Here is a 15,261-nt window from a genome sequence, read left to right on the forward strand (position 1 = left end):
CCCAGGAGGTGGCCGGGCACCGAAGGGCCTAGCGCCGCCTCGGGTTGGCGGGCGGCGGGCCGGGCGCTGCTCCTCCTCGCCGCGGGCGGGGCTGCTGGGGGTGCCGCCCCGCGGCCTCAGCTCTTGGAAGCCCGGAGCGCGGGTGGCTGGCGAGCCGAGGAGGCGGGTGGAGCCGGAGCCGCGCGGCGGCGGCCAATCGCGCAGCGGCAGGGGAGGAGCCCCAAAGGGGGAAAAAAGAAAGTGCGGCGGAAAGTAAGAGGCTCATTGCGGGAAGACTGGCCGGATCGGGGTCCCCGGGGCTGGGCTTTGGCCAAGCGCACCGAAAGATTCGGAGCTGGGCGATCCTGCACTCGTTCCCGCCGCCTTCACCACGTCCTCTCTTCCTCCCAAGAAAGGTGAGTCTGGTGCGGTGATGAGGGCTCGTGGGATCACCGACCTACCGAATCTCAGCGTGGACGGGTTCTGACAGATCTTCTCCTTCAACCCTGTTTTACAGAAGGGCAAACTGAGGCACAGAGCGAGGCAGCGGCTGGGATAGGTCGCTCAGCTGGTTAGTGCTGGGGTCAGGACTCGAACCCACTGTCCGCAGTCCCATCCTTGCTTTGTAAACATTTAAGTAACGCCGTTACGGGAGGGCTGCGCGTCGCTACACCGTTCTCGCAGCTCTGAGGGATCTACCCTGGTATACCCCCGTCTTGATTTCTCCGGAGTGCTGCTGTGAACCATGAGGAGAGATGGGGGCAGTGTATCCCAGCGTGGCCACTGGGCATCACGTCGCTTCCAGCCTGGACCTGTGACAGCCTGGGTAAAGGCTGCTTACAGCTTCCCTCCCTCTTTCCCGACCTGTTTTCTCAGAAACATGCCCCGCCGAGGGGGGTCTGTCAGACTCTTGGTGGGGTCAGTGGAGAGGTGAGGGACGTCCCAGCACCAGTCACCCCGTTTGGTACCCTGCTCTCTTCAGCCACAGGGGAAGCGGGGCCAGTGGTCCTGGGGGAAATAACGATGCTTCTCATATAGGATTAGGTGACCTCACAGAACCATAGCCACTCTCACTGCTAAGTCCTGGGAAGGAAGGAGGCAGTTGAGTTGCACAGAAAAATCACAAACATGATAGCAAACTTCTGCCGTTTCCTTTAAGAGCCGGTGCCCAGCCTGTCTTGCCTCCACCCCCTAGTTGTGAAATCCTGAAACACTGCTCTGCTCCAGGATCTCAGGTTAGCTACCAGCTGAGGAGGATTTACCTGGCTTTCTCTCCAGCTCTGCCTCGTTTTAACTGTGTGAACTTGGGCAAGTTATTCAGTCTTTTTGATACTTAGTTTCGTTTTTTCGTTTTTTGTTTTTTGTTTTTTGTGTGTGTGTGTGTGTGTGCCTGTTTTTGGTCCAGCCGTAAAATGGAGATTTTAATGGTCACAAAGAGTCCTTCGGTCACTTGGGAGGATGAAACGGGGTAATTCAGACCGCATGGTTATCACAGTGCCTGACTTGGCACCTGGTCAATTTGACATTGATGGCAGCAATTGTAAATATTGTTACATGTTAACCTTGGAGACAGTGGGTTTTTTAGGAAGCTGATTTTTCAGATAGAGTGACTTTTTTTTTTTTTTTTTAATCTGGATGTTGTGGTGTTTCCTTCTTTGGAGTTTGAACAGCTCTTTTATAGTGTTTTCTGAATGCCCTCTACATGTGACTTTGATCGTAGATGCTTGACTTGGAATATAAAATGTTTCTCAGTGATGCCAATTCCCTGCTAGTTTTTAGGTCAAACCTCAGTTCTGTGAAACTTTGATCTGAGGCTGCCTTTATTGGCAAAGAGGGTCTTGAATTTGATGAGAGGTAGAAAGACAAGAGGAGAAGTTACAAGTTTCATCTATGTTGCAGACTATTCTAAACCTTTTATTCCTGCTGTCTCAGGTCAGACAAGCAGCTTTATACTTTTCAGCTAGTATAGGAAAACAAGAAGATTTACATGCATTTCTTTTGGATTATACAGTGATGCTCCTAAATTCAGTCCCTCTGGACACAAACCTCACATAAACACAAACATCCATATGTGTCCACCCTCTCTGGTCATCCTTTTTATTGGTATTATTGGTACTTTAACATGAAGTAGTGTCCCTTATATACCCCCACCTGGAATGTAACAATTGATTTTATTCTGATTGACTTCATACAGTTATTTACTATTATCTCCTGGCTGTGCTGTAAGTCCCTGAACTGAGCATCCAGTATTTATAGTTGGCTGCCTGCTTTACGCTCCATTGCATATGCCTGTAGTACTGAAGTATGCAGGGTGGGGGTGTGACACACCTGGAGGAAAGGACAGGGTTTGGTGGTCCCCTTAGGTACCTCCCACACAAGGAATTTGCAGGGGATGGGAATGCTTGCTTCTGTCAGCCTGTTCCGTGTGCATGCATTGTGATGAGCTGGCCAGGATACATCTGAACGCATGCCTGAGACCGGGGACTTGTAGGGAAAAGGAAAATGTTCAAAATAAGGTCAGAACAAGGGGATGGGAGATTGAAAGCCGACTCCTTTTAGTTCTGGTTTTTCAAAGAAAGGTTATTCAGTTATACCTTTTCTCCTTATCTAGACTGTTATATATATATGTATATGTATATGTATATATATGCCTTTACAATTTCCAGTGTATTCCATATGTGTTAATGGGTGTAGTAATAGTGGAAGGATAATACGATGATATGATAAAGTATGAAAAAAGCCAGTTTTCTGATCAAATTCAAATTCCATCTCTAATTCCTATGTAGCTGGGTAATGCTAAGCAATTTATCTCACTGTTTAGAGTTTCTGTTTTACCCCATTCTAAAGTGAAAAAAATGCTTACCCCAAGGATTCATATAAAGAGAAAATTAAGTCAGATAATGTAAAATGAGTGTAGTGAGTAGGTGCTCATTAAATGATATCTCTTCTTAGCTGATCTCAATTTATTGAGAAGAAAATTGAATGAGAGTCAGAGAAAGAAGTTGTCAAGGGTCAGGTGGTTAGTAAATTTCAGCCTTAGAAATACAGTTCACATCTTTTGACTTCTAGTGGAGAGCTTTTCCTGTCACTTCGTGTCATCTCTCCAGTGACATCGGTAGCAATTTACTTCACTTGTTAGGGTGACCTTACTTTTTTGGTGATTTCAGGGTATCCATTTTGTCCTGAAGAGGATAGTAACTTGCTGAGAGAACTATGCTCTGTAGAGTTTTGTGGGGCAGCTGTCAGGAGAAGAAGTTTCAGAGTGATGAACCTCTAGGGCAGCCTGTCTGCTCACATGTATCTGACGCAGTACACCTTCAGTTCCTAGGCAGAAGGGTACCATGAAGATATAAAGTGCAGAGTTACGTCATGGTTTTCTTCCTGTTCTGGATGGTTTCTTCTTTCAGCCATCCTCGTGCTAATACTCAGAGCCTTAAGAAGACTAAGGAATAAATGCCATGAGTGACCACTGCATTTTTCTCTTCTTTTGTCTAATTCCAAGGATGGAAAGGGTGGGATATAGTGAACAGTATGCAGAGGCAGCATTTATAGGAAAGACCACTGCTGGCTGGTGATGCTGATCACTGGTCTGGGGTTCAGTCTTCCCGGTGGAAACTGATGGCTGCAGGCTTATGAAGGAAAATGAACAGATCTGTTTCTGGCCCAGACAGTAGGGCCATTTATCTGTTGAGACTTCAGGTTTCTTTGCTTTGCAGCAAGCAGACCGGCTGGCAAATACATTTAGGGGAGAAACACTGTGTTTCTTGCTTTTGGCATCTGGAAGCATATGTTTGCTTTAGCCAAAAGGTAGGCAGTCAGCATCATCTTACCTGGCACAGTTAGAAAAGCAGAAAGGAGCTGGAGAAAATCAGAGGAAGAAGCAGAAGAAAAAGCTAAAGGTTATCTCTGACATACACACAGTTTCATTTGTTGCTCAACTTTGTCAGGCTTTTGCTGATGACACAGATGTAGGATCTGGTGAGTCACTATTGCCTTGCCTGTGAAATATTAAAGAGAGCCACCTACTGTGCTCTACCCATTTTGGAAATTGTTCTGTGGGAGAAACAGAAACCCCAAAGAACAGGAAGGTTACAGAACATTTAGTATCTGGTATTTGGGGGGATTAAATCAGGTTAGCTACTCATTTCCTTTTTTTTATTGAAAGTGAGCATGCATAGCTTACATTGACAAGGTTGTTAGGGGACCTCCTTCTGGTCTGACCATGTTCTGACTAGCTCTAGCAGCTGTGGCAGTGTGGAGTCTTCTAGTCTTCCTGAGGCAAGTTATTATGCTGAGATGTGCCTCAGTCTCCTCAGCTAGAAAACAGGAACACTGACATTTACCTAGAAGCTTGAGTCTGTCTCAGCACCTCATTCATGAGAGGTATTTGCTATACATTAATTCTTTCTTCTGCCATCAGTTCTTTTAACTTATTAATTTGTTCAGTTGTGAAAATCAAAATTTAAGGATTTTTGATTAAATCATTTAGTGATCTGCTTTTAGTGATCCCCATATGGCTTGTACTAAGTGTTTTACCAGCATCATATCATTCAATCCTTATAGTCATCCTGTGTACTTTTGAGGCAACTGAGACTCAGAGAGGTTACATAGCAGGCTGTTGTCAAATAGCACAAAGAGGCACCGCTGCTGAGACCCATCTTTCCCTTTTACTTTAGATCTAGGAAAGACCTGAAATTCTGCAGCCTCTGGACTAGAACTGAGGACCTGAACTGAGACCCATGACCCACCCCTCCCCATCCCATCTTCTGATCCTGGTATTATCTTGCCTGTGCTGGGGGAAGCTGCATTACCTTTGGGCCTAAAGTGTGAGAGAGCTGGTCTAGTGAATCTCTAAGGCTCTTCTGCTGCAATGCATTGTTATTTTTCTCTAAGATTCCTTTCAACTCTGAAATTCTATCACCACATCTCTTTGTAAAAGTCAAGGCTAAAGATTGAAAGGGGAATGAAGAGAAAATACCCTGATTGTTTTATGCCAAGAAACCTATTTTCTGGTTAAATAGAGGAGGGCAAAGGAAATCAGCATTCATCAGTGCATGTACTTCTGTCATTTCATTTAAGCATAAAAATAACTCTCAGATCTATATTATTGTCTGCCTTTTACAGATGAAAGAACTGAGGCTCTGAGAGACTTAGAGAATTGCCTACAGTTATCCAGTTAGTGAGAATTAGAACCTGTGTGTCTGAGCACACAGCTCTTTGGTCAACTCTCCAGTGTTTATTAGACACTGTACCATAAGACCTGAGGACTCACATAGCTAGATTTATCAATATCTCCTCTTGTATGTTCACACCACACCACCTTAAACTACTATCGCCTTTCCCCTACTTTTCTTTCCAAACCTGCTATTCAAATTTTTTCTTGATTTTTCCAAGTTTTGGAGACCCTTTTAAATGCTTGTAACATATTCTTTCTGTCTCTATGGTAATCATAAGTTTTTAAAAAATTTTCTTTTTATTACTGTTGGCCAATATTTTGTCCGTTAGTATTCTTGTACAAGTTCATGATGAATACCTAAACAGCTGAGGAAATGGTTTATCCTGCCTCATACCTAGGGCAGGGTCCTGTACTCAAAATGTGCAGAGTTTAATGAATGATGGATTCATGCTATATCATGTACTGTAGCATTGGTTTTCTAGTTTTCTCATACTTTATTACATGTGTTCAGTCATTCAGTCATGTCTGACTCTTTGAGACCCCATGGACTGTAGCCTGCCAGGGTCCTCTGTCCATGGGATTTCCCAGGCAAGAATACTGGAGTGGGTTGCCATTTCCTCCTCCAGGGGTTCTGCCCAACCCAGGGATTGAACCTGCGTCTCCCAGGTCTCCTGCATTGCAGGCAGATTCTTTACTGCTGAGCCACACCAGGGAAGTCCATACTTTATCATATCATTCATTATTGCAAAGGCTATCTCTACAAACTAGTAAAGTAACTTTATTATTTTTTTTAATTTTGTGGTCACAAAATCACACAAAGGATGAGGAGTCACAAATTTTAATAAGGTTGAATATCACTGGCTCAGTCATGGAAAAAGAGACTTTTTTATCCCAATAATACATGGCATTTTGCAGCAAACACAGTGAACGATGACACTGAAGTTCATGCTTGCATATATTGACAGCAAGGCCAGTGTCAAGTGACATAAATGAATTACCTGCAAGAAAGTAGGAAGTTTCCAGGGAAGTGGGCAGTTGCAGCGAACTTTGATCTTGATTTCTAAGAGCGGTGAAAAAGTCCAGCTCTTACTTGATATAATTGGATGACCTTTTATGACTAGTTTACATGTAGGAGATGCCTGCGGTTTTTTCTTGTCCAGCATGTAAGCCCTTATGATTACACAGGCTTCTTCTTTGCCCAATCAATGCTAAAAGCAACAGAAAAGAGAACCAGTCATTTTATAAACTCTGATATCTGAAAATGTTCTTTTCATAGATAACACAGTTCCTTCCTTAAGCCAGTTATGGTTAGATGCTATGGTGACCTAAAATTATGGTTGTGTAAGATTCTGGGCTTTACCATCAGACCATCTGCCCTGGGTTTGACCTTGAACAACTTATGTGGTCTGTCTCTACTTTATTCTCATCATCTATGAAAGGGATAATAAACACATATCATCTAGCTTTTGGTCGGTGTCAGCCAGATGCCAAAACATTTGTTAAGATCCTGGTATGTAGGAATTTTAACCTTTATTAGAATTAACAACTGCAATGATATTCATGTGCATATCCAAATTTATACTGTATTAGAGACTAGAAGGCCTAGGTTGAAATTAACAGTTTTTGGTTTTTATAGAATTTTAAGCCCTCAAAATGCATATTTTTTTTTCTTTCTTACAATAATCTGAGGTAACCAAAGTAACTGTTTTCAGCATCATTTAACATCCTGAGTTTGAGAGGCTGAATATTTGCAGAGGTCACACAACCAGTGAATAGTGGAGCTGGGACTTGGACTCTAGCTTTCTAACTCCAAGGCTGTATTTTTTCCCCCTTGATCATTCAGTCCACCAACCCTGGTACTGGTCAGTAGCTTCTCCTTCTCTGAGAGTCCTTTTTCTCACCTCTAGAATGAGGAATTTGGATGAGGTGCTCTCCCAAGGCATGGTGTTCTGTGAGTCTGTGCCTGTAGAGTGATGACTTAGAGGCACCATGGGAAGCTAAGAGTAGAACTATACTCTTAGTTCCATGGAGGCATCCACACATATGTCATGGCACGAGGAATGTCATAAAATCCAGATACCTGGCAGCCTTCTTGACCTCAGTGAGAATCACAAGTGAGCAGATCCATACGAGGCAGATCCATAAAGATACCTTCTGTGTCCTTACGGATGTGGTTTTGCCACATTCTCACAACCTGCAACGGTTTTCCCCTTCTGGATCCAGGTTTTGGGGTGGGAGGAGTAAACAGACACCTGGATTAGGCATGTTGACATTTATTGTTTGGTAAATGAAAAGAGAGATTTTATATATATATATATACATATATATAAAGGAAGGAAGCTCTTCCTAAAGGAAGCTCTGTAGCACCATTAATCACATAGTAGTATGTGTTAGTTGCTCAGTTGTGTCTGACTCTTTGTGACCCGACCCCATGAACTAGCCTGCCAGACTCCTCTGTACATGGGATTCTCCAGACAAGAATACTGGAGTGGGTAAGCCATTCCCTTCTACAGAGGATCTTCCTGACCCAGGGATCAAACCCCAGTCTCCTGCATTGCAGGCAGATTCTTTACCATCTGAACCACAGGAAAGTCCCTATTAACCACCATAATCTTATACAAAGGAATAAAGGAATAAAATATGTAGCTTGAATTTGGTTTGTCGCATTATGAGCATATTTTCTGCTTTCTTCTTGGCTAATTTAGTGCCCATTTGAAGAAGCTTGGCTGTCACTGAAATAGATATAGGAGTTCATTCAGCTTATAGAAATGATGGACACTTGTGAGTGTAATACATACTAAAGAGCACTTTTCTGGAAGATTATACTTCTGTTTTCCAATTCCAGTGTAAGACAATGGCAGGGTTGGGCTTTGAATGGATAAAGTGGGTAATGAAAAGCTGGCTGGCTTTGAAGTCAGAGTTGGATTTGAATCCTAAATACTGATTGTTTAGCCTGCCCAGACTTGGTTTTGTCATCTGTGAAATGGTAAAAAAGTCTGTTCTAGCCATCTGCTAGTTAGACAGACATCTATATTTATATCTACACTTATATCTATATATTTACTTACAGAGGTTAAAGTAAGATGAAATATATTAAGTCCATGGCTCTTAATATCTGGCTCCTAAAAGGCCTTCTTTATCTTTTCCTCCCTCTTAACTCAGCACTACTGTTACTCCAAAACCTTTCCCCAGTCTTTTTTAAAAGTCTGTATTGAGTTTGCTACAATATTATTTCTGTTTTGTGTTTTGGTTTTTTGGCCGAGAGACATGTGAGATTCTTAGCTCCCCTACCAGGGATTGAAGCTGCACCCCACGGGTTGGAAAGTGAAGTCTTAACCAATGGATCACCAGGGAAGTCCCAGCCTCTCCCCTTTGATGAAACTCAGATAAAACCATGCTGAAGCTGAAGCTCCGATACTTTGGCCACCTGATGCAAGGAGCTGATTCATTGGAAAAGACCCTGATGCTGGGGAAGATCGAAGGCAGGAGGAGAAGGGGACAAGAGAGGACGAGATGGTTGGATGGCATTAATGACTCAAGGGACATGAGTTTGAGCAAACTCTGGGAGACAGTGAAGGACAGAAAAGCCTGGCGTGCTGCAGTCCATGGGGTCACAAAGAGTCAGACACAACTGAGCAACTGAACAACAACAACTTCAACAGATAAAGCCAGATAAAAAGTGGGAATATATCAAGTAGGTACTTCAGCTGGTCTGAGAAAATCTTTCCCAGTTTGGCCATCAGTGGAGATGGTAAACGCCAGGAAGTAAATGTGATAATTTACTTTAAAACATTTAGAAAGTTTTCAGATGGAGGAGGAATTAGACTAGTGATAAATTGTGGAGTGTGGACCATCTACATCTGAATCATCTGGATAGTTTGTTAAAGTAGCAGGTACCTAGGGCCTCTGTACTGAAGTCTGGGAATTGATAGATTAAAATTTTCTATACTGAGAAGCAGTGTATTCTAAGAGTCCACAGTCATTTTGCATAGGTTCAAATTCTGGCTCCATCTGTGTAACACAGGACAAGTTATATAACTTCTCCATATAAAATGAGATAAACAAAGTAGATTACTCATTGGGTGGTTAAAACTAAATAAGTTAATATCTAAGAAGTACCCATAAGACAGACCAGCATAAGTAACCACCCTTTATTTTTCTCAGTGTATAAGGCAGTCTTTAAGATACCTTGCAAGGCCTCCTATGATTTCCATTCTGTTTCCTCTCGGACTCGGGGTCCCAGATAACTACATGGCTAGCTCCTTCATCTCCTTGAAGTCTTTGCTCAGTATCTGGTCAGTGAAGGATATTTTGACTGTTTTATTTTTTATTTTTAAAATATTTATTTTATTTATTTATTTGACTTCTCTGGGCCTTAGTTGCAGCACTCGAACTCATAGTTGTGTCATGTGGGATCTAGTTCCCTGATCAGGGATTGAACCCAGGCCCCATGTATTGGGAGTCCTAGCCACTAGACCATCAGAGAAGTTCATTGACTGCTTTATATCATTAAAAAATTCCCCCTCATCCTGCTTCCTGTTCCCACTCCTGGCATTCCTGATGTTACTTACCCTGCTCAACTTTTTCTTTAGTCCATAATAGTTATCACCTTATTGGCTTCCACATGCTATTTAATATATTGTCTATTGTTTAGTGATTAGTGTACTTCCACCTGAGTAAAATCCACAAAGGCAGAGACCTTTATTTTTCTCACTTCTGTATCCTGGGTACCTAGCAAATAGCATCTGCCTAAATGATGCAAATAGCATCATGAGTAAATGATGAATGAATAAATTATAGTTGTTAGTATTATTTATCCCCATAGAGTAAAAAGAGGTAGATGGAAATGGATAAGTAAATGAATTACAAACTCAGGTTCAATCCCTGGATCAAAAAGGACACTTGGAGAAGGAAATGGCAACCCACTCCAGTATTCTTGCCTGAAAAGCCCCTTGGACAGAGAAGCCTGGCAGATTACAGTTCATGTGGTCATAAAGAGTCGGCCATGAGTGAGTGACTGAACAACAACAAAACAAATATAAAATAATGAAATAACCAGTTCTCTCTATATACATACACTTATACATATTCGCCTATGTATGTGTACATGTATATTAGCATATCGACTATATATTTAGAATATTGAAATATAAATTTATATGTGTGCAAAATATGTGTGTATACATAAGTGTGTATATACGTGCATTTAGAAATTATCCAAAATTGCCTTGGAAAGCAGAGGTGATTGAGGTGATTCCTTGATGTTAGCGTTACTATGAATAGTTTGAGAGAGATATCAAAGGAAAAATATATATGTGTGTGTGTATATATATACACACACACATAAACAGATAACAAATAAGTAAACAGAAAAAATACAAATAATTTCAGGATAAGAAATAAGGGGAAATAGGGCCTGAGATGAAAATAATGACAACAACAATGTTGGAGGCTGTTGGAGAAGGGCAGTTTTAAGTAGAGTAGTCAGGGGTAACATCTCTGAGAAAGTGATGTTTGAGCTAGGAAAAAGATTGAGAAGGAGCCAGGATTGTTCTGGTCATGGTTAAAGTGGCAGGGCCTGATGAGAGGAAAAGAAGGGCTGGGGATGAGGTCCTCAGATCAGCAGGGAGTAGATCAGAGTGGCCTTAGAAGCCGAGGTGAGGGGTTTGGATTGTATGCCAAATGCTGCAGGAAGTTACTGAAAGGGCTAAGGTTTGACATATTTGAAACCAACAGAGAGTGAAGGAAAATGGAAGAATTTATTTCTAAGGTGAAGAAACAAATTGTTCTGATCTCAGGTAGGTTCCTAGAACAAACGAGGATACAATTTACTTTCACTGATGAGTCATTCATAGCCTTTCTTTCCCATTTTAATGTCCAGCAAAACAACAAAAGAAGCAGGTTAAATAGGCAAAATCAGTTTCCTTTTCTTTTTCTCAAAGGGTATCATTATTTTTTCCAAATACACTAAGTAATCAATGGATATGTATGCACTGTTGCTCAATTCAATTCAGCTGGAAATTTTGCAGTTCTTGTGTAGGTGTTTTATGTAATCAGTCCCCCAAGACATTGGACCTAGAGCTCTTTCTTTATGAGATTTTAGGTACCATTTTCTGAAATCTGCTCTCCTAAAGGCTGAACATGTGAAAGGCAAATTTAATTCTACCCGAGATCAATTTCTTCTTGCTGGTCTAAAAGTCTAAATGGTACCTAACTCTTCTCTCAAAAAGTAGAACTTCTCCATGAAGTCTTTACTGACACATGCATCCATAGGCTCATACATGTCTCCTAATAATGTAAACTTTACAAGTATTAATTTATCAAAGCCTCAGAATTAGTTTAAGAGGTAGGTGCTATTATAATCACCATTTTACAGAAGAGAAAACTGAGGCCAAGGTCACTGAGTTAGTCAGCTGTAGAGTCAAGTTTGAGCTGGGGCAAGCTTAACCATATTCCTTGTTCCATATTCCTTGCCCTTGATTGTAAGAAGTGACCCTCAATGTTTTATTTATCTCTGCTTGTTCCACTTCACGATGTTTCCTATGAAGGAATAGTTCAATAAATGTATTGAATCAGTGAACAAATGTGTGACCTTTTAAACTGTATTATTTTATTAGCATAGAGTAATAAACATGTGTGTTTCAGACTGCAACAACCTGGGCAGGGTAATGTACTTAATCTCCCTGAGATATGGTAAAATTACTTCACATCTCTAACCCTGTTTCCTCATTTGTGTTATTGGCATAAGGATGTAGAACTTTTTTTAGGATTAAATACATTTATAAAGTGCTTAGCAGAGTACCTGCAACATAATTAGTACTTAGTCCACTTAAGCTGCTTTTATTATTTTTTGAGCTAAAACAACCTCTCCAAACATGCTTACACATACCATTTAGTTCTTCAGTTGCACTAGTTTTATTAACTTCATTTAAAAATCAAAGCCCCAAATCCAATCATATAATCAGTGTATAATTTTGTTCCAGGACCCATTCTGGTACCTTGCCCTCAGCAAGACACGTCAGTAGGTAGAAGGGCCAGTCATGAGGAACAATATGGGGTAAAGGTGATGTAGGTTGCCTTGATTCTATCCTCCAAACATCCCTGCAGGCAGCACTTCTAATCCTGCCCATCTCCAGCCAAACCTGGCTTGATGTAAAATTATTTTATCTTCCAGTGATGGCCCCAGAGCGTTCTGGGTGACTTAGGAAAAACAGCCAAAGACTCAAATTTTGCCCCAGATAACACTTAATGAGGCTAATTTATACAACTTGCCAGGCGTTTAGGACCTCTTGCTAATCATTATCACTAATATTGATCCAATGCTTCTTGTGTGCCAGGAGCTGTGCTGAGTGCTTTATTTCCATGATCTCATTCAATCCTTTCTCAAACGCATGTGAGTTTTAAATTTTAGTTGTGAACTACAGGAAAAAATTTTCAAGTGCCACAGTTGCCTCCTTGTGTGTATTGGGAGCTGTGATGATAAAAACAAATATTTCTTACAAATGTTTTTTGCAACATTTTTCTTCCAAGGCAAACTGAGCAAGGTTGTAACACCTTTAGAGTCTCCTGGGACCTTCCCTGCAGTGAAGAGGTGTTTGGCAGAGAAATGAGGCAACGGCTGTGGGGGAAGGCGAGAAGCTTCATTCTAGTTGACAGTTTATTTCACCCTAGAAGAAGCTGGCAACAATGAACTCCGTCCTATTTTGTTGGCTGCCTTTACTTGCTTCTTGGTAGGAAACCAATGTGGTGGGGATGTATAATGACTTTCTTTTCTGCTTTCTTTATGAGATATTTAAAAAGGTGTGATTTTTATGGTCCCACGTCTCCCAAATTTGGTGATTTCCTTGGAGCAAAGGTACACAAACACTAGAGAACAGTACCTGAATCATAGTTGACACTCATTACACATGTGTTGAATAAATGCATGACAGAATAAAAACAAAAAATCCTTTTTTTTCTTAGAATGGGTGCTACTATGGGATTTTTAAATGGTGAAATCTCAATAGCTGTTACATTTTTTGTTTTTGTTTTAAAAGTAATTTCAAAAGAAGATTATTCTAAAATATGTAACATTACTTAATATTGGTGATTCAGGACAGTTTATTGGATGGACTGTAATTCCTTTAGAATTTAGTGAGGTGAGATCATTTACTTGTATACTAAATGGCCTCAAACTGGTATCCTTTAAATTTGTGTAATCTGATTTTCATAAATTTCCTCTTTAATTGTCTGCTATTATTTCTTGTTTTTAGCATGTCTTACTCTACCGGTTATCTCTCTATGGTCTGTACAGTTAGCACTTCCTGCTTTTCTATAGGCTAGGGAGCCAACTAATGAGTTTTACTAGAACCATGTATAAGATAAGAATAAATAGTGTTGGATTCAGACTGGAGAGGCTCTTCTGTAAGGGAAAAGAATGGAAAGGTAAGGTGGCTTAGAAATAATCTCCATATAAGTGAGAGAATGCCATACACAGTAGCATTAGTTCTTCCTTGCCCATGTTATTAGAAAGGGATTGGTTGTATGGATAATTCATTTACTCTTTTGAATACTAAGCGGTGTTTGAGATCCTTCTGTAGTTAAAACCCTGATGAGATTTGAAGATTCAATTGCAACTGCATAAGCACAACTCCAGAAGAATAAGAATTTATAGATCATTATGAAAGAAAGATGCACGAGAGGTTGTATTGATGATGTAACTTGTATAATAGTTTAGCCTAAGGGTCTATAATGTAACTTTTAAAAGATATGTGGTAAAATATTTTGATGTTTTGATGGAAGAAGCAGCTGTGTCACTCAGGAAGGGGTTTATGAGGAAGTGGTATTTGAAGTGAATCTTGAAGTGATGTACAGGTTTTGGACACAGAGAGATTGGTGAGGAGGAATGACGAATGATGTATGCGTTAGGGACGGACCAGGGAAGCAGAAATGATATGGATGAATGGTATGGAATATGGAATTTATCATAAGGATTAGCCTCACAATGGTGGGAGAAGTGGGGCAAAGAAAGCCCCCAAAGAAGATGGTTGGGGGGTCACTAGGGACCCTGCGAAGGAGCCAGTAAAGTAATCTGTTGCCTCTGCCTGTGATAGGCAGGCAGTCAGGAAGAAATGCTGTGAAATGGAAGAAAGCCACCTGGAGCCCATGGGACAAACCACACTGCAGCCCTTAACTGTCTTGCTGCATATCTAACTATATTGTGTGGGTGCCCTGCAGACCGACCTGATACTCTTATCCTTGGAGCTTCATAAATACCTGGCCTTGGGCAGGAAGAAATTGAAGGAGGGATCTGGCAGGAGCGGAGGGAGCAGTGGACCTATCTGCAGCGCCCACCTAGGAGGTGACGTACAGTAACTTGCATGAGACGCAGTAGTACCCAGGTACCTAGACAGAGCCTCCCAAAGCAACTTCTGCTGCTTTACTTCTCCCCTGCAAATCCCACGCACATTTCCTTTTGGCCAGCCCTAATTCACAACCATACAGAGAAGATGATTCTGAAAAACTTAATTTCAGTTGAACTAATCTGATGAAATTAAAAACCACAAATGATACTACAGATAAAGGAAACATGATGAAAACATAAAGCAAAGGAAGGAATCGGGCACCTTACTGGTCAGAGCCCAGTTTGACCAGGAGATGGATATATGCACATTGGGGTCACTGGAGATCAGACTTAAAAAAGGTGAGTAGAGGCTATGTTTTCAGGACTTTGCATACTCAGTTGAGGAATTTGTGTTTAATCCTGTGAGTCAGGGAGAAGCACTGAATATTCTTGAGCAAGAGAGGGAAATAATCAGACCTGTGTTTTAGATTGGTCTGGCAATTAGTGTCAAAGCATTGGACCTTAGAAAGGGAATAAGTGGGGCAATGAATGAAGATTCTAGTATAATAATCCAAGCAAGAAAATTTACATTCCCAGAGCTCTCTTCTGTTCTCACCAAAAGAGGTGACTCAGAGTCATCATAAGAGGCTGTTCAGGACCATCCTGAGAATAAAAAGTCTTTGTGTACATTGCAAGCCAAGCCAGTTTGATCTATGGCTAATATTGTCAACTATAATGTCCTTGTGGCATACAAGATAACTGTCCTTTAAAACTCCCTAATGCT

General features: G+C 41.2%; 1 protein-coding gene across 4 annotated transcripts in view; it reads left to right on the forward strand.

The window, feature by feature from the left end:
• The first annotated feature begins 214 nt into the window (after positions 1-214).
• LOC122675572 (interleukin 1 receptor accessory protein) overlaps positions 215-15,261 on the forward strand; it is a 139,221-nt gene continuing 124,174 nt past the window's right edge. For 2 of the 4 annotated variants that reach the window (XM_043874490.1, XM_043874492.1), the window contains exon 1: positions 215-395. The gene's annotated coding sequence lies outside the window, so the exon portion shown is untranslated. Of the gene's footprint in view, positions 396-1,242; positions 1,288-15,261 lie in introns of those variants that run through there. The other 2 variants (XM_043874493.1, XM_043874491.1) reach the window with 2 other exon arrangements.

The sequence above is a fragment of the Cervus elaphus genome, chromosome 19 (genome assembly GCF_910594005.1).
Source record: "Cervus elaphus chromosome 19, mCerEla1.1, whole genome shotgun sequence".
NCBI lineage: Eukaryota > Metazoa > Chordata > Mammalia > Artiodactyla > Cervidae > Cervus > Cervus elaphus.